Here is a 27,272-nt window from a genome sequence, read left to right on the forward strand (position 1 = left end):
ACAATGGGCATCAGAACTGGATCATGGAGCAGTGGAAGAAGTTTGCCTGCTCTGATGAATCACGTTTTTTTTTTATATCATGTGGACGGCCGGGTCCGTGTGTGTCGTTTACCTTGGAAAGAAATGGCACCAGGATGCACTATGGGAAGAAGGCAAGATGGCAGAGACAGTGTGATGCTCTGGGCAATATTCTGCTGGGAAATATTTGGTCCTGGCATTTATGTTACTTTGACACGTACCACCTATCTAAACAACTAGTACACCCATTCAGGGCAATGGAATTCCATGATGGCAGTGGCCTGTCAGAAAAATAATGCACTTTGCCACACTTCAAAAACTGTTCAGGGATGGTTTGCGGAACATGACAAAGAGTTCTCGGTAGGGTTGCCACCTCATCCCTTTAAAGCTGGAAACAGGTGAATTACACAAGTTCTGTGGCAGTTTAAAACCAGGTGAAATAGAGACTTGAAGTCAACCAGTTCCAGAATCTGTGTAATTCACGTGTCAGCTTTAAAGGGATGAAGTGGCAACCCTAGTTCTAGGTGTTGACTTGGCCTCCATATTCCCCAGATCTCAATCCAATCGAGCATCTGTGGGATGTCTTGGAAAAATAAGTCTGAGCCATGAAGGCCCAACTTTACAACTTACTGGACTAAAAGGATCTGCTGCTAACATCTTGGTGCCAGATACCACAGGACACTTTCAGAGGTCTTATGGAGCCTATGCCTCACTGGGTCAGAGCTGCTTTGGAGGCCCAAGAGGGACCTACATAATATTAGGCATGTAGTTTTAATGTTATAGCTGATATGAGGAAACTTTATAAAAAAGATAGATAGATGTTTGTAATGGGAGCAGTATATTCATGAGTAATATAATAAGGGCAACTAAATTGAGAGGTTGTTTTAGCCATGCTGCTGCTGCTGCTGCTGCAAAAAAAAAAAAATGTACTACTGTATGGGGAGGTGAGAGAATTTTTTATTTCTTACGAGATTAAAAGGCAATATAGCACAAAATGACAGTGGTTTGAGCCATCTCGCCTGTCCTAATCACTTGTTTTTATCAGTGGAGTTTTTCTAGAGATTTTCAAACTGTCAGTTGATAAATCCAGCGGGTTTTATTCTTTACATTTATAAAATGTTAAGATCATGAATCCATATGTGTGCTCATTGTGCTCAGAGTGATGATGATGATGATGATGATGATGATAAACCGATGTGTAAATGCAAGCACAACATAACAGTGATGTTTAGTCTTTAACCTAACACAGTCTTTTAAGTTATTGTTTTCCCGTAAAATAAATATTGCAATTATTTTAACTGTGCCAGAAAATGGACATCCCTTTTCGGACAAGTAAATGCCGCAGTTACTGTGGCTCAGAAAATATTCTGTCGTATAAATATTTTTTTTCTCCATTTTTCACTTCATGGAGTTTTGCACAATATTTAAAGCATTAATATATATGTTAACTTAATCTGACATAATAACTTTTTTATACACATTTATTAAATGTTTTGTTTAATCACATCCTGCAATTCCCAAAACATTTTGTCCAGATAATTGCAGCTATTTTTCAGTGGATACTCTCAGTTGTGCTGCAGAGTAGGAACCTGATTTGATTAATTGAGGATGAGATCAATGAAGTCATATTGACCCCAAAAATAATTGACCAGCTTAGTTCACTGGGAACAAGTTGTCTCATCCTCATGTCATGCAACAGCAGATTTCAGGATTTATCAACTGCATTGATTTCTGCTGCAGTAAAAAAATAGATACATCACAACAAAGTGCCAAGAACTTTGGTGCAGTGACACAGCCGACTGATCAATTCATGCCAACCTATAGATATCCATTTCTTGCTCATCTGTCATTCCAGGTTTTCTGTTTGCCCTCTTTTTACCCTTTCATTTCTGTACAAATTTGTGACATTGATTTAACAGCAGGAATGATTGGATGTTAATATGTACAAACATCTTGCTAAAGAAAGTGACATTATAGAAGCAGTTTGCGGAGACATTTATGTAAGCTGGTATTTAGAAGCGGAAGCTGTTATGGCATTAGTCCACAAGTGCTTGCAGAGGCTTGCGGATAATTCAGCCTTTTCTATTAAAGTTCAAAATGCCACTGAAGGTCATTGCCTTGATTGAGATGAAAATGTAATTTAAAAGGCTCCGTGCAGAGAATACATACAGCTATGGCCATTATTAAACATTTTTACTAAAATATGTGTTTGAGACTAGACAAGTAAGCTGATGAGATGATAGGACAGAGGTATCCCTGGATAGGTGCAGCCCCCTCCCTGTTTTTTGTATTTTTTATGTCTTAAATAAGTGAAAGTAAATCATTCTAAGTTGCCCGAAGTTATAAGGGCAACTGCTGTTGATCTAGTTGTATATTTAATTATAATGGACAAGTGCACCAATCATGATCGGTCAGTGGGCCTGATCAGACCCGCTCGCAAGCGGGTCGATGGTGGGGCACTGCGCATGCGCGACGTGCGCAATGCACGTGGGCGAGCCCCGGAGCGAGTGAGAAATTCACTCGCTCCGGGGCTCGCTACAAACGGGGCGGCTGTCGACGTTGATCGACAGCTGGTCAAACTGAGGCGTTTCTGAAGGAATGCCTGCCGTTTGAGGGCGGCCCTACTGACATCACTTGTGATGTCAGTAGTGAGCTTCCTGCTCTATTAGAGCAGGAAGCTCACTGGGGCTTGCGGGAATGAGACCCTACCACAAGGGTCTCGTCGCAAGCTCGATGGTCGCGACCATCACCTGGCTGCTCGCAAAAGCTGTGGGTGGTCACCCACAGCTTAGCGAGTGGCCAGGAGGCCGGGTGAAAAAAAAAAAAAAAAAAGCGGCCGCCCTGATTGAGAGCGAGCGCTCGCTTTTTGCGAGCGCCTCTGAATCAGGCCCAGTGTTGCCTCATGTACTGTATGTTCTGAATCAAGGAGAAATAATAAGTAAGTAGAAAAAAAAAAAAGAGTGGGTAATCATGAAGTTTAGAATGTAAAAATAGTATAATGACTTTGCTATACATTTTACAGTGATAAAATTCCTTACTACTGATAGAATAACTTCATACAAAAATAAAATAAAGGAATTTAATTTAAAACAACTTATTTGGACCCCAAATCTGAATTGGTTGTTATTCTTTGGTCCCCTGACTAGGACAGCCAATGTTGATTCTTTAGTTTATAATGCAAAATTATTTTTGAACTGGCTGGTAGATCACTCTGGGTACACTGTCTGCAGCTGCTCCTCCTTTCTCTCCCTTGCTGTCGCCATTTGGGAAGATATTTCAAGCCTTGGAGAGAGATACGAGTCGAGAAGTTGCCCAAAGCAGCCACTCAGCTTCTAACTGTAATTTATTTACCACAGTTGTTGAAATGTTAGTTAGAAGCCCCCCCCCCCCGCCCCCTTCAATTTGTATTTGAACCCAGGGCCTGATTTAGAGCCGCTCGCTAGATGCAATTGCTCGCACGATGTGTATGCAAATTGTGTAGGAAGTGCTTCCGCACAGCAATGCATTAGCAAGCCCAGTATTTCTTAGAGAGTGATCCAATAGTGTATGCAGGCACCCACCAGCCTGTTTTAAGACGCCCACTTGTGCACGTCATGTTCAGGAAGTGTATGCAACCATCGGTACATCGGATGCTAACGCAGCACTTGAGGTTGACCATACCCTGCCACAAGCACTGCGAGCACTTCAGTGTAAAAACAAGCCAGGTGACGTGTACTATGATGCGGTCTTATAATTATGCACACCTCTAAAACGCCGTTGAGATGCTCAGGCACGCCTGCGTTTGCACCTCCACTCCCCCGTTTTTAATGGCCAGCCCCTGTTACCACCTACAAACAGCTTCCCCTGTCACTCACTGTGCTGGGCTGTCTATGTGCAACGAGCGAATGCATCGTGATCTTTCGCTAAGGTATGCACATTGCAATGCATGTGCAGTCGCACAATGCATACACACTGCATACCATCGGCAGCAACAAGAGTATGCATCTTAGCTGTCCAATATAAGAATGTGACAAAGGAGCAGAACAGATATTGGAATCTGTGTATATACTCAGTAGTGGAAGAGTGGTGGGCCCAGGTGCAAGAATATGCTTTGGGGGCCTCCCGCACCCCAACATTTGACACAAACCCACAGAAGAAAAACAAGAGACGTTAGTACCTTGGTGCATTATTTACTTCCTTTCAAGCAAGTATACAGTACAGTACAATATAATATGACCACATACAATTAGCTAAATTTAAAAAAAAAGCTGAAACATACAATGCAACATATAAATATTAAACACAACATTAAAATAAATAAATAGTATATTACATTTTAGCACAGAGTCTATTTTCCTTGTTGGCATTTCTTTTACGCATAAATAAACACGTCTGCTTCGCTTCCTACCAAATGGCAATAAGTGATAGGCGTATCACAATTTCAAGAGGGACCCAGGTTTCTGAGATATACCTATCACCTACGGCTACTGTGTCTCTGGCAGTAACACTACTACAAAAAGATTAGTCCAATGTACCTGTATGCAAGGAATGACTCTTACAGATTAGAGATGCCAGTATAAGAACATACAACAATTTCCTTCCACCCACAGTAGGCGCCGGGACGGTCACGACATCTTGACGTGACCATGTCACAACCCCGGCAGATATATCTGCAGATGATGGTCATTCATACACACTGAACGACCATCATCTGTCTCTAGCAGTGGGTCCACTGGCCGGGGGTCATATCGCGCCCCCCTCCCCGCGGCCTCTGCTGTATGTGTACGGGCAGAGCTGGCCCTAGTCAATTTGGTGCCCTAGGCAAAATTTTGACTGGTGCCCCCTAGCAGATAATCCCACCACCAATCTTAAACCGGGTACACACTAGACGATGTCTAGTGTGCCCAACCTCGTCAGCGACTGGATCCAGCAGGGGAGCCGTCATCAGCAAGTGCAATACTCACTTGCAGATGCTGGCAGCAATGGCGGGGGCCATGCTGCATTCGGCAGCATGGCTCGCTAACGGTGTCCCCAGTCGGCCCTGCATGCAGAGCCGACGGAGGATGTCGCTGACGACATATGGCTATAAAATACATATAAAATATCTATTATTGTGTATTCTATGACAAAAATAAATAAATGTATAAATAAAAAACTAAAATGGCTACTCACACATGGCGATCAGCGGCATGCGTTCCACATATGACCCAAATCGGAACTACTGTATAATCCTACTTCCTCTGTATGGAGCGCAAAAGTCTGCACGGCTAATCAGCGGCAAAATGCGTTCCATAACCAGCACAGCAGCATGGCATGTGCGACAGCCTCCCATCACTTCCTGCAAGTGGACGCACCAGCCCGCCCATCCAATCACCATTAAACTGCCAAAACAGCCAGGAAGCACCAAGGCTTTACATTAATCATAACAACAGTAAAAGTAACTACACATTGATTTATAAACATTCCAGAATATGGAAATATACCATCAGTATATAAGGATAATAAAATTATATATATATATATATATATATATATATATACATACATACATATACATACATACATACATACATGCACACACACACAGTGGCGTCCCTTCCAGCGGTGTCAACCAGTATGGGGAAGGATGTTGTGCCAAAAAGGGGGTGTGGCCTCACAGACAGTTCGTGGCCACATGGGAAGAGGGCGGGGACTCGCGGCCAAACCTCTGTGGTCCCGTCATCATGCTTATTACTGGGGGGTGGCGGGGTGCTGTAGGTGCGGACTGCCCTGTGTGCAGTGCCGGCCGGCTCCCTCACAGTGTTAGGAGCCGAGCGCTGCACTTATTTTTGCTGTGCAGCACCCGGCTCCTGTCACTGAGGGGGAGTCTGCACCTTGGTGTCACCCCTCAGAGGGTGACACCCGGTTGCGGTCCGCACCCCCCCTTGTGATGCCACTGTAATCATACATATAGATCAGTGGCATAACTAGGGGGGGTTGAGCAGAGCATGTGCCATGGTCACTGCCGACCGCAGTCCAGGACAGTGGTTTAAAGTCAGTGTAGTGCAGACCGCACTACAGTAACAAACACATTGCCATCAGCGCCGGGTAGTACACTCATACTACCCAGCGGCAGTGCATTTGTTTTAGCAGCCAATGAGAGTTGGACAGACTCTCATTAGCTGCTGTACCCACGGCCCTAGCTGGGCTGGAGCTCACTCATGAGCTCTGGCTCCTGCAGTGGGTGATGTGAGAGACGTCATGATATCCGAGCGGAAGGACGGGGGAGCAGACGGGGGCACTGTATAAGGGTGCACTACTGGGGGCACTGTGTAAGGGGCACTACTGGGGGCAATGAATGAGGAGCACTACTGAGAGCACTGTATAAGGGGCACTTCTGGGGGCACTACTACAGGGGGCACTGCTACTGGGGACATTGCATAAGGGGCACTTCTTCAGTGGGCATTGCAAGAGGAGCACTACTTCAAAGAAGGAGAACGATGCACACCATGGTGAGTATAGTAAAATAATTTTTAATCAAAGCACACATAAAAAACTTACATCTAAGTTTCCAGCATTCAGCATACAGGTGTCAGCAACAATCGCGGGATTCACAGAGCCAGGAACAGCACCAACAGCTTTGATGATATCTGCTGAGCTGTAACACATGCAGCAGTGATAGCGTCCCTGCTCCGGCTCCCTAGCATGGATTTCACTATGGTCACGGCGGCGTCACGACGTTGTGACGTCACCAAGCCATGCCCCATTGCATATATATATATGTATATATATATATATATATATATATACCCCCAGTCCGTGCCCAGTGTGAGCCCATCCCTCTCTCAGCTGGTACCTAATACCTAGAGTGAGAGTTCTTCCTTGATGCAGCTAATGCTACTGAAAATGCCGCCTGGTCTGGTGACTGGTCTGCAATGGCTGGGCGGCTATTATGGATCATGGAGTCAGAGTTGTGAGTTGTCACTCATGTCTCAGCTCCGCAAAGGCCCATGGGTGGAGTGGCCACGGCTAGGCATGTGCAGCATGCCCTCCGGCGGCCATCTTGTCTCCTCATGTAGCCAGAGCTGAGCTCTGATCACGGATGGGGGGAATCGACACGCGATAGGGTGGCAGTGGAAGAGCCCTGGTGGCAGTGGAAAATGCCCCTTAGGGCCACACACTGCCTGATAGACAGATATATTTGCAGATATATCTGCCATCGGCTGTGCAGCAGAGCTGACGCGATGTGTGCATGACGTCGTTCACAGACATATCGCTGTTACACACTCACCCACGTGCAACCGATATATTGGCCGATCAATAGTTCGCCCAATATATCTGTCAGTGTGTACCCAACTTTAGAGGTAGCAGCAGCGAGAACAAAGTGATAGCCTTTACTCTCCATAGCCTTTCACTTTACTCTTACTGATGATTCTTTGAGAATCAGAAACCGTTTACATGGAGGCTGGCGGTCCCTGAATAGAAAGCAGTAGAATCACTGTCAGGGTCTGCAGTGTTCCTTTAGTAGAAGCCCTAAGTATTATGCTGTACATTATATCTTCATGTATTGCGGCACTAAAATGATTTAATAGCCATTCCTGGCTTTACTTAGCATATTGTGCGCTTCCTTGCTGCTGCATCAGCTAACACCTTGATGGTTATTCAAAGTTGCCCATCTGACAGAAATTATTTAATGTCCTGCAGCCTGGCACAAATCATTTCTATCTGCAAATCCATCAATATCACGAAGAAATCGCTTGCAAAACAAACTGTTCTTTAAGGGAATTTCAAAAGCAATTTAATTTCCCTTTCCAGATCATTAGTATAGCATTTCCAGGTAGTGATTGCTTCATCTGATTTAACAATTATAAGTAGAATAATATAATGGGCCCACTTATGAGTACATCCAGGTAGAAGGTTTAGCTTTGCACCTTGACAAAATCATGTTGTGGTGCAGTGGGGATGGGGTGATATTTGAAATGTGTGGTCAGATTTTTGAGTGGGTGGTACATTACTATTATACATAACTGACGGGCTGATTTCAGAGCCGTAACTAGACTTTTTGGTGCCCTGTGGGAGAAAGAGCATTGGCGCCCCCCCTATTTTTCAAATGGGGACAAAACGCACCCGAAAAAGGCCATGGCCTCATGGGGAAGGGCCAGGGAAAAGATGGGAAGGCCAGGAGATGCTGAGGATAAAATAAGAGTGAGAATTCTACAAGTGAGAATGGTTATTAAAAAGAAAATTGAAAGGCTCGAACAGCACCCCCCTGCCCTGTAGTGCCCTGTGCGGTGGCACAGGTTGCACTACCCTAGTTACGGCCCTGGCTGATTTAGCAGAGGATTGAATTGCAAAGCGGCACATATCAGTTTTTGTAATTCCATCCTTACAAATATGCACATGCAGCAGGAGTTGTCTGACATCCCCTGCTGCATTTGCGATCCCAGCACTGCGACCAACGTCACAGGCTGGGAAACCATCGCAACCATCAGTCTTATGCAGTCTGGTCAGCTTACGAAGCCAGGAAACTGCGTTCGTGGATGCAGATCCTAGCCGTACTACTCCCGGGAACGCCTGCCATCACCGCACCGCTCCTTAAATGAGGCAGAAGCATAGTCAATCAGGCAGAGGCATAGCCATACTTGCCTACTCTCCCGGGACTGTCGGGAGCCTCCTGAAAAATGTTTTTATCTTGAAGTATTTTGATTTATAGGATTCTGACATGCCCTAAGGTACCTGTCTAATTTCTGTTTTACTAATTGACCATATTTTTAATGATTGGTTGGATCTTGTAATTCCCAATTTGTTTTGTATCTACAGGTATTTCAAGAACATGAGGAATTCTTCACCGAAAGCATGACCCCTTAAATTCAGAGAAAAGTTACAGTTTTCATAACGCTTGAAAAGGTAATTTTGGATTTAATACCTCAACCCATCACATGCACATGCCCAGTCCGAGAGATATGTGAGATATTATATCATACCTCCCAGTGTTTCATTGACGGCTGTTAACACAGGGATCCACCAACACACTAAAACACTTGGTATGCATGCAAAATATAGAACAAAAATGGCAGCACCTAATGCTTCTATAACGGACAGTATATATAAATAAATATAGAAAACTACAAAACCTCCAATCTACAACAATTATAAAAGCATGATTTATTATACCTCAATTAGAGCTGTTGGGCAAAATTTACTAAGTGGCGGGTTCTAAACCCCGGCGGTTTGGTGGCGGTTTGACGGCGGGTTCTATTCTGTTCTAAACCCCGGGGGATTGATGGCGGTTTTACAGCAGTTTCCAATTGACAGCCCTGTTCTATTCTATTCTAAAATGTGTTTTGCCGGCGGTTTTGCAGCGGTTTTGGCCTTAGTAAATCTACAGATAGCAAAACCGCCGCCAAACCGCAGTCAAAACACATTTTAGAATAGAATAGAACAGGGCTGCCATTTAGAAACCGCTGCAAAACCGCCACCAAACCCCCGAGGTTTAGAACAGAATAGAACCCGCCGTCAAACCGGGGTTTAGAACCCGCCGCTTAGTAAATTTTGTCCATTGTATCAATATATATAAAATAGTAACAAAGGTTAAAATAACATGTGTTAAATAGCATGTAGCATCAGCAGACTGATATTGATGTTGGCATGCTAATTGCAGTCAGACTGATACTGTTTATGACATGCTAATTGCAATCAGGCTGATACTTCTGTTGTTAATGTTAATATGCTAATATTAACAGTCTGATTGCAATTAGCATGCCAACAGCAGTATCAGTCTGTCAACATTTTAACTGTCTACAACTCTACATTTTGATTGTCAACCTTATGATTTGTCTATAGTTTGACTGTCAGCATTGTAACTGTGCCTACATTTAACTGTCAACATTTCAAACTGTCTATATAGCTGTGTCCTCATACACTACTGCTGCAGTCACACGAAACAGCCTTACTCAGCGTGCCAGGTCCTGTGCGTCTCACCTTGCGTTGAGCATCTTCTTCCCCTGAAAATGCATCTTGGTTGCAAACACCAGATGCAACAACCACTTCAGGAGACTGTACTGATTAATTTGATATGCAACACTTGTATATCTGTGTGCGACTGAGTCTGAATCTGTTTGCGAAGTGATGCGATTCAGCGTCCACTGCTTTTTTCCACAACAAGGTACATTGAGCAGTGCACGCAGATCGGGAATCTGTGCAGGTGCACGACCCATTCTGCGCATGTGCAGAAGGGGTCTGCGATCCCAAACAGAGACTGGTAGTAGACTGTCAGTGGTTGACAGTCTGCTGCCGTTTGTGGGCGATGATGCCGCTGTTGAGGAGAGGAAAGAAGCCAGGATCTCCGTCGGCTGATGGAGATTTCCAGGCTTCTTCTTCTCATCTGCGGTGGCCGGTCTACATGACCCCATGGATCTCCTTAGCCGGCTGATATTCCGCAGAGTATCCGATGCTGCATTGGACAACGCAGCTCGGATATGTAATGCAGCAGGAGGCGTGATGCCTCCTGTACATTACCATATCTGCACAGACGGAATAGCTAATCTGCTTGTGACCAGCTTTGCAATTCCGTCCGTAGCTGAATAAGGCCCATAGTCCACAAATCATCAAACACATTCTCTAGACATGTCACCTCACAACTTTATTTTTCTAGCTTGATTATTAACTATGCTTCTATGTAGTCACTGACAGTGGTCGGTTTAACCCCATTAAACTATAAACTCTCATGAGCAGGACCCTCTTCCCTAATGTGTTTTTCCTTCCCTCACTTATACCATCATCTATTCCCCCCCTGCCAGTGGCGTCACAAGGGGGTCCGGGCCGCACCCGGGTGTCACCCGTCGAGGGGTGATACCAAGGTACAGTGACAGGAGCTGGGTGCTGCACTGCAGGACTCGACTCCTGACACTGTGAGGGAGCTGGCACTGCAAACAGGGAAGTCTACACCTCCAGCACCCCCCTTCCCCTGTAATAACCCTGCTGATTATTAGGGTATTATGACTGCTGATGCAGCAATGGTTATAAACCTTGTCCATATCCTGCTATGTTCTATACTGCAAGTTACTTCTTGTATTGTTCATAGTATTTTTTTTTTATTGTGTACATTGTAAGGCGCTGCGGACCCCTTGTGGCGCCAAATAAAAATAGGATAATCATAATAACAACTAGGCTTTCTGCAACCTTTTTATGGAAGTTTTTTCTAAAACTCAAATTTAGGTTGCGGAGATATTTAACAATGGCCTAAAAGTGGAGATATCACAGATATTTCCTGTGTTAATGAATGCTGAGCACTGCTATGAAATGCTAAGCTTTTCGTGGCTTGTCTTATAGCTAATATGAAGATGGCATTAGCAGATCTTTTATATGGAAAGTGTAGAGCGATCTATTCAGAACAGTATGCAGTCAGGAAGCCGGCGGACCTAATCCCGACAGCCGGCTTCCCGACTGCTTAATCCCGGCGAGGGTTAAATGACAGGCGTCTAAATCTAGACGCCTGTCATTTTACCGACGCGGGGAGACCGGCGCCCGGCATCCTGATCGAAGTGATGCCAGGCGCCGAGCGCGGATAGCTGCGGGGTGGAGGGTTAGGTTTAGGGTTCCCGGGGGGGACTTAGGGTTAGGCACCCCCCCGGGAGGTTAGGTTTAGGCTAGGGGAAGGGGGGGTTAGGGTCAGGCACCCCCCGGGGGGAGGTTAGGGTTAGGCACCCCCCCCCCGGGGGACTTAGGTTTAGGCGGCGGGGTAAGGGGGTTAGGTTTAGGCACTTAGAGGGGGGATTAGGGTTAGGCACTGGAGGGGAAGTTTAGGGTTAGGCACCCCTAAGGGAGGGTTAGGATTAGGGGTAGAATTAGGTTAGACAATACTTACCTTTTACGATCAGGATTTCCTCCTCTGCAGGGATGACGCTGTGGGGTTCCAACCACCGGGCATGGGTCCGGCGGTAAATCATACCGATTTCATTCAGATCACTCCCCTCTTTCCTATTCAGTGCAGGAGCACATGTACAGAGAACACAACTAGGACATAACCCAGAACTGGACAAGATTGCTTTTGTGTTCAGCTTTAACAGACATTTTTTTAATGTTTGTCAGGCGTGAATTGCCTGATAATTCATCTCTAATGGGGCACATCCACTAGCAGACTTAAAAACGACTGCACGATTACGACATTGTAATCGTGCAGTCGTTTCACAGTCTGTGCTGTGCTTATACTGAACGTTCAGTGTAGGCACATCAATCATCCCCTACCATGCTCAACCTGATGTTATCGTCTGGTTGTCCAGCATGCTCGGCCGATGATTGATGTCGACATATAATTGCACAAGTTGTGCACGATTACTGAGCGATTGCACGATTACGATGTCGTAATCTTGCAATCGCTCAGTATTATCGGCATGTGGATGTGCGCCTTTACACTGCACATAGTTTAAAGACAAAAATTGTGAAGGCTCTTAAATAGACCCTTCTATATATACCTTTTTAGAGATCATGCTCTTGCACTTACAAGTACATTGTATATAGACGTGCCTAGCAACTATAAGAGGGAGGCAGAGGATGCTTCTCATCCCTTCCCATTGTGTTTATGGCTGACGGCTCCAAGCAGACTGATTGGTAGATAAAGCTGGACATTAACCCACCAGAGTTCTGGGAGGTCACCACACAATGACTGGTGAATGACTTGAACTATCCAGCAATCTGAGTCCTGGGAACTGTCTATGATATGTGTATAATAGCATCTTGGCACAGCTAGACTTCTTCTCCAGTGCACAGAAAAGGATTGGCATTGTATATTAGTCACTAGTATGTTTACTAAAGTGACTACAGTGAGAATACTGTACTCTCCATTGTAAAGAGAACACTAGAATGTTCTCACTATTGTATAGTGGTCATGAGAATGTTCTCTGTTTTTTATATTGTTTATTAAGATATTCTCTGTATTGAATATCGGCCACTAAGATTCTATGCAAGGATGTGCCTCTCTAACTGATATTTGCTTGCAGCCGATGGAGGTGAGAACAGAAATCATAATACCATATTTGTTTTTATTAGCACAGCATGAACTACTGGCGGCAGCTCATGCCTAATTCAATCTGTACATATATATATATAATATACATATGTGTCCTCAGGGGTAAATTTACTAAAGTGAGAGTTTTTAGAAGTGAGTTCTAGAACAGATGTTGCCCATAGCAACCAATCAGATTCTACTTAACATTTAACTAGCGACCTTCTAGAAGATAATAGCTAGAATCTGATTTGTTGCTATGGGCAACATCTCTTCTAAAACTCACTTCTAAAAACTCTCACTTAAGTAAATTTACCCTCTAGTGTCTAAGGGCCTCATTCAGAGGCGGTCGGAGGATGCAAGCGGTCGCTCAGAAACTGGGCGGCCACTTGCATCCTGACCGCCTGCCTCTGTTGCGGTCGTTAGGCTGTGGGTTTATTTACACCCACAGCTCTAACGACCGCTCGGGTGCTGGTCGCGATCCCATCGGGGCTTACGACGAGACCCTAGGGTAGGGTCTCACTTGTCGTAAGCCCCAGAGAGCTTCTGGCTCTGTCAGAGCCGGAAGCTCTCCACTGACATCACTAGTGATGTCAGTGGGGCCTCCCCCAAACAGCAGGCGTTCCCATAGGAATGCCTCCGTTTGGGCTGCCACCCCTCCGGCCCACCTTCCAAACGGAGCGAGCTGTCAATCAACATCAACAGCTCGCCCCCTTTGGAAAGAGACAGCGCTGGTCGTAGCGGGTCTCACGCATGCGTACGAGGGAGCTGGCTCCCTCGTGCGCATGCGCACTGGCAAAACATCGAGGCGGTCGTAGAGCGTACGGCCGCCTCTGAATAAGCTCCTATATGCCATGCGGCGTGACTGATGCGCTCTGATAGGTGTAGCGTAACACCTTTTTCTTAACATTTTTAGTCTCTTTAATATCGCAGACACAGCGAGAAAAAACACTCAAAGTGTACTACAGACGCTGGGCTGCGACTTTTACAGCACAGGAATTAGTCTTATACATGTACAAAGTCACAAATGAAGCACTATGGAACTTGGCAAGAGAAAAAGCTGAGGGCGCTGCATCATTGCACTTTGTATTCAGATTCAGGTTCAATTAGCCTTGAAAAGTCCCGTACTTTTAGCATGCCAGACTTTTCGCCAATATCGCTGGTTTTCCATGCGGAAAAGTATCGCTCTCGTCCCCGCTTAGCCCCGTATTCAATTCCAAATCAGTGAAAGCAGAACCCGGAGAATTAGAAACCAACGAAAAGTTCTGTCAGATTTGGGGAAATCAGCCTGACACCCCCCAAAAGATGCACTGACATTGGGGATTACTTTAGATACCCCCGAATAGGCCTGCTGAAGGTATTTGGGGTACTTAAAAGATCTCAATAGCTGCTAATAAGTGTCTGTACAGAAGTGGTGAAGAATAGCATTTAGGCCCAGCAAATTTGGGGTACATGAAAATGGGTGCTAGCATATTTTGAAGTTGCTAAAGTGAAGTTCTTAAAAAATTAAAAAAAATCCAACTGCCGCAAACACCTGCAATCTTAAAAACACCTGGGGCATACTTGGGGACCCCCCATGAGTCTAATTCGCTAGTTTTTAAGTTTGTCCCCAACTTTTTTTTTCTTCGCCCCCAAAATGAAAGTACTTTTTAAGCAGGTTCTTACGTTTTTTTATTTTACTTTTTTTGACACAGTTTATCTTTGGGGGCTGTCCAAGAGTGCAGGGTGGTTTCTGCAAGTTTGCACCCCAAAACCCTAATTCTGCACTTTTTTTCGACAGCTTTCATAGGTGAATCTTTTTTGCCTATTCCAATACATTGAATTTCTGCACCGGCGAAAAGTCTTTGGAATTGAATACGGGGATAAGTTTTCACCTGGCGAAATGACATCACCAGAGAAAACTTTTCACCGAAAACGGCTTATCGCGGCTAATTGAATATGCCCCTCAGTCGCACACAGATATATAAATGTTGCACATCAAATTGATCAGTGCAGTCTAGCAAAGTAATTTTATTGCTCCCACTTTTATTTATGCGAATAAGATGCACAGCCAGAAAGAAGCACAGCGTGGCCAAGTAACCTGGGACCTGCCGCACTGAGAGAGGCTATTTGGTGCAAGAGGGAAATTGAGGGGAGCTCAGATACGCTGTGAGGCGAGAGAGCAGCCTTGGAAAAAATCAAGGTCTCCCCAAGACCCAAAAGTAATGTATGAGAAAAGGATAATTCCTGGGCGCTACCCAAGACGATAAAGTTAAAAGTTTAAAATACGTTAATACAGTTGTAATATTGGAGTATGATGTACTATCAGGAATAATGGCTGCAAGTGTATCCTTGACCACTATTTACCTTAGAAGGCTTGAAAATGTGGGGATCTTATCAGGGCCGGTGCAAGGTTTCTCGGCACCCTAGGCAAAACCACCACCAGCACCAATATCCACTTCCCAGCCCCCAGGGAAAGTGCAGAAGCAGCATCTTCCACAGCCTCCGCCTGTATTGAGTATATCAGGAATGTCTCTGGACATTTATAATAATATGATGAGCAGACTCAGTGGTGTCCCCCAGATCCCAACAGCTGCCTTAAGCTACCTGATGGTAGAGCCGGCCCTGAGCAGCAGTCAGGGAGGTATTGGGGCAGATATCTGCTGTGATCCATCCTTCTTAAATGGGGATACTTAGATTTTGCAGGAATTCAGCTGTTTTGGGGTGATTTACTGCAAATGCACTTTTATAAATATGCCCCTTTCTTTGATCCTGATTTTTATGGTGATTTTTTTTTCTACATCAAGATTATTTTTTATATTTTACAGTTTCAAACTTTCAATACATAAGGTAATAAAAGTTAGTTTTTATTGGGTACTGATAAATGTGCCCCATCATAGAATATTTTCATCTTCCCCACTCTGCCCTCAGTAAAACTGCCTGCTACTGATAGATTGTAAAAGCTGCATATATTTGTATTTATGTATTTATTTTATTTTCTGCAGCAGAGACCAGCAGACCCTGCTGCTGGTATAGTTGTCTTAACTGTGCAAACACCTGTAGCTAGCCTACACTAACACTCAACCTTGTTAACTAACCACTGACCGACAGACTCTGTGACAAAGTAGTGTACTCAATGTTTGTTACTAATATACTACGAGTACTCACAGTCTCTCAGCTGGGTCAGTCCCAAGCTGCCTGCCAGCCTACTCGTCGTCTTCTCCGAGTCCAAAGGAAGAGAAGGAGAATCAGGGGAGAAAAGAGCTGCCCAAACAGTCGCTGACAGCCCGTGCGACGCTGCTGTCTGGGGGAGACTTTGCACTGACCAGTGCAGTGAGGTCATGTGCGTGACAGCGGCGACTGCGGCTGATTAGATCCACGGTCGCCGCAGTGTAAAAGAAGGATGTCTCTTTCAGAGACATTTTTATAGTTTTGTTTGACCGGCTCAGCAATGCCTTCCAGTGGCCCTGGATCTTATGTAATGCATGTATACATACTTACATAGACTTCAAATAGAGGTTCAACAGTACTGAGTGGTTTGTATAGGTTTCACAACCAGACTCAACTATGTAAATAAAAAATAAAACATATACAGTAGGGCCAAATGTAATAGGGTGAGAGTTTAGAAAATGAGAGAGTTTAGCAGTAATCTCTCACATTGGTCGAGTTTTATCTTCAGTATGGGCAAACACCTGGGTGAGAGTTTTTCGAGTCTAAAAACATGAGTTTGTATGTTCTCGGACTCTATTACTGTACATTGGGCGAGTTTAAAAAGTGTCAGTGTTTACTGCTAAACTCTCACATTTTCTAAACTCTCACCCTATTACATTTGGCCCACTGGATTTATTATAACAGATATAAAACATGCTGTAGAAATGCAAACAATAGCGGTAAAGAAAATTCGCCAGGTGGCTGCTTTACCAGATCTCAGACAATAACAGACGGGGGTATATAAACTGAGGGCTAGTCCAGAATTCTCCATTCTGTAGGCAATGTCCTCTGTGTCCTGGCAAAAGCTGGCACCTGCTCCTCCTTTCTTGCCAACGTGTTTCGGGACCACTTGTCCTTTTCTCAAGCCATGGAGGCATACTTGCCAACTCTCCCTTGTTGTCAGGGAGACTCCCTTAAATAGTAGTAATCTCCCTGTCTCCCTGAAGAGTCTAGGAATCTCCCTGATTGCACCTTACCCCATTATGTAGCTGTTATATATAAAAAAAATAACAGAGATACATTCAAATGGGATAATTAGTGTAATTTCCCTGCATTGGTTATTAGGCACAATGATCCCTATGACTACATGCATTTTCTGAAAAGTATCAGTGTGTTTTCATCAACAAATAGATTTTAAGCTCCCCATACATCAGAGATTGATTGCAGCAATTGTGCAATTTGCAATCGATTGTGTATAAAAATCTTTCCCTTTTTCAATCAATTGCAGATTGCAGAATCGCCACAATCGATTGAAAAAGGGAAAGATCTTTATACACAATCGATTGCAAATTGCACAATTTCTGCAATCAATTGCTGATGTATGGGGGCCTTATCTAACTGCTTTGGGGCTCCTCTACATTTTGATGTAAGTCAGTTTATTTCACGCCTCTCAGATGTAGCAGTACATCAGCAGTGTTGCTTTCACAATCTCCCTGAAATGCTTTTTTTTCAAAAGTAGGCAAGTATGATGGAGGTAGTGTGAAAAAGGTTCTCTTTAAATAGCTGTTGGTGTGACCAGGGGCATATCTATAATGGTGCCAGGGAAAGATTTTTATACACAATCGATTGCAAATTGCACAATTGCTGCAATCAATCTCTGATGTATGGGGAGCTTAAAATCTATTTGTTGATGAAAACACACTGATACTTTTCAGAAAATGCATGTAGTCATAGGGATCATTGTGCCTAATAACCAATGCAGGGAAATTACACTAATTATCCCATTTGAATGTATCTGTTATTTTTTTATATATAACAGCTACATAATGGGGTAAGGTGCAATCAGGGACACGGGCCCCTGGGTCCAGGGGGGGCCCACACTGCACACCATGCACCCATATTTTGTAATACTTAAGTCCCGCGTTGGCTGTTGCATCCCTGCACAAAATGCCTGGAAAATGGCCGTAGCTGGCATCTACCCGGCGTTTTACGCATGCACAGTGGGGAAAATGGTGGGGCATGACATTTCCCGGTGACCTGCGCATGTGCAGGAGACTCTGGGCACAGACTAGTGCCTAGAGTCTACCGCTGTGGTCAGTCAAGCTGCCGGTTAGAGAAAAGGGGGCCCCGGACGGGGAATGCACACAGCCCCCTCCTCTCTTTTTATGCCCATGTGTGTGACTGAAGCCACAGTATATGAGGGCATATCTGTATATCAGTTTTTAAGATGTTCTATGTATCGTTTATCAGTAGAATGCTCTGTATTTTGTGATTGACAGAATTTTCTTTGTATTGTATATGGATCATTAAAATGCTCTGTATATTGTATAACTGTCACTAGAATGTATCTTTTTATTGTGTAGTGTTTATTATGATGCTCTCTGTATTATATTTTGGTCCCTGGAATTCTTTCTAATATTTCCCATCTGGCCAGATTTAGACATGTTAAGGTGCCTACACACTAGACGATATTTTACACGATTCCCCCGATTTCGATGCATCGGAACGACATATCGCGTAAAATATGTCCAAATCATGAGTGTCCACTCACGATGCCGATGGGCGTACCCGCTGGTCGTACATCGCATCTTCAGATCTTGCCTACTGCAGGCAAGATTTGCCAATCTCAAAAACGATTTTGTGCAATAGATAGATTTTGTGCACTATAGATCTTAAGTCAGATTGGACACTTTTTAGCATTATATCGTGTCCTGGAGTCCCGGGGAGAGTTCAAGGGAAATAGCTCACGATATCACATCGTGAGCACATCATCTAGTGTGTAGGCACCTTTAGGGCTCTGTCCTGCCCTCAGACACCTTTATCCAGGGAATCAGAAAGTTGGGCGGTATGACTACACCACTGCTGCTCTGCATAGCATATATTCATATCACCCTCTTAGATAAGCCAACTTTAAAGCTAATGGACCCTTTAGAAGTAGCATTTTAAAACACTGCATCTATCAAATTATTTTACTGCTTCCTAATTATATATTAGCATTAGTGAAGGCACTGTACTCTGAAGCACAAATTAACAATTAAAATACTCAAGGAGCACCACACTTATATTAGAAAATGAATTAATGAAAGAACATAATACATTGACTGTGCACATCACCTATTAGTATAAGATACAATATGATACAGATGATTAACTTGTAAACAGCAATCATTGTTTTTTTTTTCCTTTTTTTGACATGAAAAAATTCTTGCAATCTCAAGGTAATAGAATTTCACAGTTCCCCTTTTTCAGTTGCCCTATAGAAGAACATATTGTACATACAGCTGTTTCACTCTCCCTGCTGGCAGTTCCCTCTAGTTCTTGCTCATTACAGCCATGAAGACAATGGTGAGTGATTTCACTGTATTAAGAAATGAAATCACTCTAATTAAGTAATCAGCTGCTTGGAAGGAAGCTGGACCATTATCCAAAGGCCACTGTCAGGCGAGGAGATGCCTGAGGTACATGGAGCTTGTTTCATGCATTAAAAAGGCTGCCTCTAAACACCATTCATCCCAAAGCATACATGGAAAGAATTATTAAGGAGATTGAAAAAGGGACATTAAATCCATGCACAGTGCTGTTATTAGTTACATTATAATGATTAGATATAGCTGAATTCTATTACATAACATTGGGAGGGTGTAAACATTATTTTTATTGATCTAGTATTGGCATAAGGTATATTAAGAAATAGAGATCAATGTTCTACAAATCACTATTTATGTGTAATTTTACACCACAGGGTTCCAAAGAATAGTTCAATGTTTTCAATATGTTTTCTACAAGTAATGTTGCAGTGCCATTTAAAGTGTGTGTACCTGTTACCTTCACATAGCTGTGATAAACCATTTATTTAACCAATATGCATGATAAGGTAGTGTATCAATACATTAGTTACTACAGTAGTGATGCATGGAGCACAAAGTGATTGGATAAGGCTGCATTCACTAGAATATGTTGGTTAAGCACACAATGGGGCACTTGCAGAATTGAACGCAGGGCAGACATATTGCACCTGCATTGTGTGCATTAAGTTAAATAGAAATATACGCCCATATGCAAAGCTATACGCATCTCTGTGGCCAAACCCATACTTACTGGGTGAAGCCTAGAGTGGAGATGAAGGTGGCTGATGATGGGGGCGGACTCGGACTGTTGGCATCATTAGGCCCTGCACCCTTAATGCAAAATTACGGGAATGGTCCATCTATAAAGACAGGGCAAGGCTGAAATGACGCTATTATCACATCATATCGGCATATCCCCGTCCCACAGATCTGCGATTCCCGGCATTATCCTCTCCATCCTGCCCACATCACTAGGAATGGCCAGGATGCGGGAGGATCACCCACTCATCTGGGAGCTCAGGAGACTCTCCAAAATATTGTCTCCTGTTGGTTCCGGGAGAGTAAGTATGGCTGGACATCTCCTATCTGTGGGATTTAATTCACTCGGAGGTGACTATGTAGTAACGCTAGTGGCTACAAAGTGCTGTACCAGGCAGCCAGCAAGCCACATGCAGGTGCTGTGGGGCAGCAATGGTGCTGCCCACGTGCTTTGCGATCTGTGCAGCGGTACCTCTCGCACACTCCTAGCTATAGCCCAGCTCTTAATCTTCCGCTTATCATGGGTGAAGAATGCCAGGGACCCCCGCATACATGGGTGCTTATCAAATAAGATTCCTGGAGTTGTCATTTGGTGCAGTGCAAAACTGGTACAGAATGCTGAGCGCTAGGCAATCTCTTATGCAAAAATAAGCCATCTTCCCTCCAGCGCAAATCTTGGCAAATACAGAAAATCACAAATATGTACAATACATAAGTATAAGAAATTTAATTAATTGCACAATATCCAGCAAGAGTAAACATATTGGTTTTCCACATTCTACAAGTGTAATGTCCTTGGTGGAGGGGATGAGAGACTTTGCAAAGTGCTGCATTACAGCATGTACCAAATCATTTCACTATTACAGAATTATTTTGTTACTTCTAAAGCTGCATACACACAACGATTTTGTTACGAACGATTTTCTGAACGATTTTCTGTCAGATTATCTGTCAGATTTATTGAAGTGTAATGAACGATTTTTGTGAACTACAAACGATTTTTGCATAGTCCCTTACTGAAAATCGTTCAGTTGACAAGTCTGACTGAACTACAAACTACAAACGTGAATGCGCTTGAATGATAATCGTTCACCGTTTGACTCAGAAAGTGAACGTTAAACAATAATCGTTCAAAAAATCGTTGTGTGTGTATGCAGCTTTACTAATTAGTCACAGATTGATTCTTGTTCAGCTGTTCAGTAGTTTTTAAATGAAATGCAAAAGATTAATACAATTTTAGAGGACGTTTGTAAAAACAGGCTGGCTTGACCATCTCTTAATAATATTGAGTTAAAGTTGTATCATGCAAAATATTCAGCATTTTTCCTCTGTGGTCATACTACAATACCTAGGACACATTTCCATATACAGTATATTGCCTTTGGGATGATGCAACACACCCAACAATTCCCTTTAAAATTAAAGGTCGGAATAATGCTTTCAGGTCAGAAACAGCTAAATCTGTCCGCTCAGCACAAATCGTACCATAATTCAATGCTCATGTATAGTACAACCCACCTCACTATTTTAAAACTTTTTTATATATATTCTATATTTCTGAATTAGGAATACCATAAAGTACACTGTATGTTTCAACATATATATATACTGTATGATGGGTATGAAGTCCCAGCGGCTGAATAGCTGCAGATTCATATCCCGATGTCCGGCAACCCAAAGGGAGATGGTAAGTACCCTATCCCTAACCCTCTCCCCCCCTAACCCTTCCTTAGTGGTGCCTAACCCTAACCTCCTCCCCCTTGTGCCTAGGAGTGCATAGACCTGACCCCTCCTTACCATACCCTAAACCTAATCCTCCCGGGGGGGGTGCCAAACTCTAACCCTCCCCCCTAGGGGTGCCTAACCCTAACCTCCCCCCCCCAAACCTAACCCCGCTACGCTCCCTAAACATAACCCTCCTCCCCACGGCTAGCGCTAAGGGCGCCCCGGACTTACCTCGTTCGGGCTGGCGTCCTTCGGCATTCCGGGATTAAGATAGGCGTCAGTAGTTCGACGCCTATCTTAATCCCTTGTCGCAGTGGCGTAACTACAGCCCCCTCAGACCCCGCGGTGGCTTGGGGGCGCGGGGGCTTGTGGGGCGTGGTGGCTGTAGATTCCATGCGGACTAGCCGTCCGCATGGAATCTGCAGAAAACGACCCTCCAAAAAATGGCCGCCACCTAGGAGGAGACAGATGCTAGAGGTCCTAGGCAAGCGGTAATGCGGGCCGCACATAAGTGCCGTCCCCACTACACTAGTATAACAAACACACAGCCGCCGACAGCTTTGTGTTTGTTTTAGCAGCCGATGAGAGTCAGACAGACTCTCATCGGCTGCTTGTCTCGCGCCCACTGCCGGAGCCGGGCTCCTCCGGCTCCCGCAGTGGGTGATGATGGGAGAGTCTCTCCCATCATGCAGAGCGGCCCTGCCCGGGAGGATGCCGGATGGAGGAGCTGATGCCGGAGAGTTGATCAAGGTAAGTGGATTTTGTGTGTGTCTGTATGGCGGGGGGTGGGGGTGGGGGGTTGTTTACTGCTACTGGGGGGCATTGCTGGGGGGGGGTTGTTTACTACTACTACTACTGGGGGCATTGCTGGGGGGGCTGCTACTGGGGGCATTGCTGGGGGGGGTTGTTTACTACTACTACTACTGGGGGCATTGCTGGGAGGGACTACTGGGGGCATTGCTGGGGGGGACTACTACTGGGGGCATTGCTGGGGGGGACTACTACTGGGGGAATTGCTGGGGGGACTACTACTGGGGGCATTGCTGGGGGGGTTGTTTACTACTACTACTGGGGGGGACTACTACTGCTGGCATTGTTGGGGGGGCTACTACTGGGGGCATTGCTGGGGTGGAACTACTATGGGGGGCATTTCTGGGGTGGAGCTACTACTGGGGGCATTTCTGGGGGGGGACTACTGGGGGCATTTCTGGGGGGACTACTACTGGGGGCATTGCTGGGGGGACTTCTACTGGTGGTGTTGCTGGGGTGGAACTACTACTGGGGGCATTGCTGGTGGGGGGACTACTACTGGGGGCATTTCTGGGGTGGAACTACTACTGGGGGCATTGCTGGGGGGCACTACTACTGGGGGCATTGCTGGGGGGGGGACTACTACTGGAGGCACTGGTGGGACCACTACTGGAGGCACTGGTGGGACCACTGCTGGGGGCACTGCACTGGTGGGACCAGTACTACTGGGGGCATTGCTGGGGGAGGACTACTACTACTGGGGGGTTAGTACTGGGGTTACTATATAAGGGGGACTACTGCTGGGGGCATTATATTAGGGGCACTGCATAGGGGGATGACTGCCTGGGGCACTGCATAGGGGGACCACTTCTGGGGGCACTGTATAAGGGGCACTACTGTATACTGTAAACTGTCTAGGGGAGTGGGAGCACATTTTTTACTTTTGCCCTGGGGGCCAAATTATGTATAAATGACACTGTAATTATTTTCCCAAAATGCTGAGGAGGAGGGGGGGGCGACAGAAATTTTTTTGGCAGGGGGGAGCAAAATTTATAGTTACGCCACTGCCTTGTCGGGATTTCCTTGTCGGGATTGAGACTTCTTATATATCATGTTTGATTCATTTGCTCCTGAAATGCTTACTTTGCTTTTCTGATTTTTTTAATCTCTCTATGTGCTCGCACAAAAAAGTGGGCGTGGTCACATGCAACGAGGGGTGTGGCCACTGAAAAATGTGGCATGTCAACGTGACACACACCCCTTTTTCGTCACTCTGGGAACATTCCTTTTTCCATTCCATATGTACCTTAATGCTCCAAGTAGTAGTGCCCCTCTTGCAATGCCCACTATAGTAGTAGAGCCCCTCTTGCAATGCCCACTATAGTAGTAGTGCCCCTTATGCAATGTACCCAGTAGCAGTGCCCCATGTAGTAGTGCCCATTATACAGTGCGCCAAAAGGGTAACAAAGGGTGGAGAGGGGAGGAAATAAGAGGGTGAAGAGTGACAGGAAGGAGAGGGATGGATCCAACATAAGCAGGAGACTGGTTCCTGATGAGGGGCCAGCCCAAGGACACAATCTGCTCTCTGTCAGGGGGCCAGCTTGTAATAGGGCAGGTCCGGGGTAGGACACAGTGAGCCCTGGTGCCCAGACTGCCTCTGCCTTTCAATAAATATGAAGGGGGCCGACACTGAAGCTGATCTGCACTTGGCTCCTGTCAGAACAGTAACTGAGTGGGACAGTGGGAGTGAGGTGCCCCCTTCAGTGCTGGCATCCAGAGACGATGGCCTCTTTCGTCTCTTGCAGTTCTGAGCCTGCCTCCCAACCATCTCGATTTCGTGAAAACAGTCCTGCTTTTCAGGCACTGTCCTGCCATCCCACATACGGCCAGGGGGGGTGGTTTGTGGGCATGGCATTTTACAAGTCCACGCTCTTTACTGTGAGGCCACACCCCATTTTCCGTGCACGCACCTTTGGCACATGCAAAATCCCAAGTTACACTACTAGAAGTTGGGAGGTTTTGGTTTTGCTTACATAGACATGTTGTACAGTCTGACATAGATAACAGTGCTTTTGTCTGGCGATAGCAAAATAAAGGGTAAATTATGAAGTGAGATGCCTCTTTTCTAAAAGCATTATTAACGTGCTCAAAATGAATTGGCAAACTATTTCTAAGCTGTTTCAGTCATTTGACCTCATATTGCTAAGAACAGGAAAGCTCAAAAAGAGATTGACATTACAAAATAGGTAATGTGTTAAGTGGACACTTAGACACTCACAGGTCATTTTGCAGCACTTAGCAGTTCTGCCCACGTTTTCTACAAATTGCAGCCAGGTAAATTACACACAAACTTCAGCCACATTTCATGTTGCAAATTACATGTAGTTATTCTTTAGTCCTTTGCACAAAATGACATAATGTCCCGCAACAGGCAGGGCAGTTAAGTCCTTTTGAATTTGCAGCCTGCATATGACTCAGTGCAGAATGTTGCGCACGTGGAGTGATGGCATTACACTCTTCCCCTATTGCCAGAGCATGTAAACCTATACTGACATTGTTTAATATAAAAAGTATAGTCATAGGGGTTTTTAACATAAACAAAATAAAATATGCATAAATAAAATGAGAAGTATACAAGTAGCACCACAAAGGGAGTGTGGGGGGGGGATAAGGTCTGCGGGCCGAAGCCGAGTGGACAAATTGAAAATAAATACCCACACAAGGCAGTCACATATGCATTATTGTCACTGGAAGACAAAAACTAGCAAAAAAAAAATATTTTTTTATATTTTACATATACAATCTATATGTGTATATATAATATTGAGTGGCCATAATTAAAACCTCCCCTGTTCAGAGTGCTCTGTAGCTTGATCCAACAATCATAATGTCACCAAATTTGGTACAGAGACTAATTAGGACATGGGAAGCAGGATTCCGCAAAAAAACTAAAAAAATGTCTGCAAAAAAGTTGCCGATAGGGGGAATGGACAGACAAATGTTTTATTGCTGTGTTATCATAAGTGTAACACAATAAGGCTAATCGTTCACTACAATTTAGTCTTGTTATTCTTTTGTCCATTTTCATGCTGTTTTCACTTACAGTGCCGTATCAACCCTATTGGTAGTTGCTGTCAATATTTAGACATGTGTGTTGTGATTGGTCCCTGTTAATGAACAGTCCAATTTACACTGAAGTACCAAAAGTCATGGGACCGATGCCTTGTATCGTATAGGACTCATTCTAGCCCTGCAAAGTGCAGCAACTCGATGTGACATCGATTCCACAAGTGGACGGAAGACCACTAGACAGATGGTCTTGAGATGAAAGATGACCGATGCCGTCTGGATAGTTATCCACAGCTCCCTGATATTTGTAGGTGCAGGATCTTGGGTGAGAAGGGATCTTTCCACTATGTCCCATAAATGCTCGATTGGGTTCCTGTTGGGGAAACGTGGAGGCCGCATCATTCATCTGAACTCTTCAGAATTCTGGACAACTTGGGACTGATGACACAGTGCATTATCCTGCAATGCAACGTACATTTAGTGGTTACAGGTCAATGACGAGTTCAGGCGAACCCAACCCATGCCATGTGAACACACCCTGCACAGTGCCTTGTTGACAACTGGGGACCGTGACCTCAAGGGGTCTGTGCTACATCCGAACCCTAACATCCGCCTGAAACAGCTAGAACCATGACTCATCGGTCCACGCCACATGTTGGCAGTCTTCCAGGGTCCAATTAGCGATGTCACGAGCCCGGGTGAGGCACTGTGGACCTCGTTCTGAATGAGAGCGGCCGCATGTATTTTGTGACCCGGCCTCCTGGCCGCTCTCTAGGCTGTGGGTGACCACCCACAGTTTTAGCGAGCGGCAGGTTGATGGTCGCGATGGTCAAGACCATCGGGGCTTGCGACTAGACCCTTGTGGTAAGGTCTCGTCTAGAGCCGGAAGCTTACCACTGACATCATGAGTGATGTCAGTGGGGCCACCCCCAAATGGCAGGCGTTCCATCGGGAATGCCTCCATTTGTGTAGCCACCCCCCTGCCCTGCCTACAAAACGGGGCGAGCTGTCGATCAACATCGACAGCCGCCCCTTTTGTCGTGAGTCCCGGAGTGAGAAAATTTCCGTCTCGATCCGGGGGTTGCGCAGGCGCAGTGCGGCCGCTGCACGTGCGCAGGGCCCAACATCGACCCGCTTGCGAGCGGGTCTGAATGAGAACCTGTGTCCATTGTCTTAGTCTTAACAGGGGCACTCTGGTGGGTCTTCTGCTCCCATATCCCATGGAAGCTAAAGAACTCTGCACTGACCCGCTGGATATGCGTCTGGTACTTCCTGCATTGAATCTGTTGCTTGTCTGTTACCACGGACAATTCTGTGCAGACACTGCTGGTCACGTTCATTAAGCACCCGTAGATCAAGGAATGTTGAATGTCTGCACATCTTCGCAAGTTGAATGTCCTATCATCGGGCACCAATAATTCACGTAGCTTTGCCATGATAGACTTGCTACTTGCCCTCAATGTCAGAACCATTGACCATTAACAACTGTCAGCATCGGCCCCCACTCCCCCGTG

The 27,272-nt window shown here is 45.1% G+C and overlaps 1 protein-coding gene across 3 annotated transcripts in view; it reads left to right on the forward strand.

Moving 5' to 3' along the window:
• The window catches only part of SRRM3 (serine/arginine repetitive matrix 3), a 454,137-nt gene that overhangs the window by 134,035 nt on the left and 292,830 nt on the right, over window positions 1-27,272 (forward strand). For all 3 annotated transcript variants that reach the window (XM_088446398.1, XM_088446399.1, XM_088446400.1), the window contains exon 2: window positions 8,797-8,883. The gene's annotated coding sequence lies outside the window, so the exon portion shown is untranslated. The remainder of the gene's footprint in view (window positions 1-8,796; window positions 8,884-27,272) is intronic.

Source organism: Taudactylus pleione, unplaced genomic scaffold (assembly GCF_031769625.1).
Source record: "Taudactylus pleione unplaced genomic scaffold, aTauple2 ptg000397bl, whole genome shotgun sequence".
NCBI lineage: Eukaryota > Metazoa > Chordata > Amphibia > Anura > Myobatrachidae > Taudactylus > Taudactylus pleione.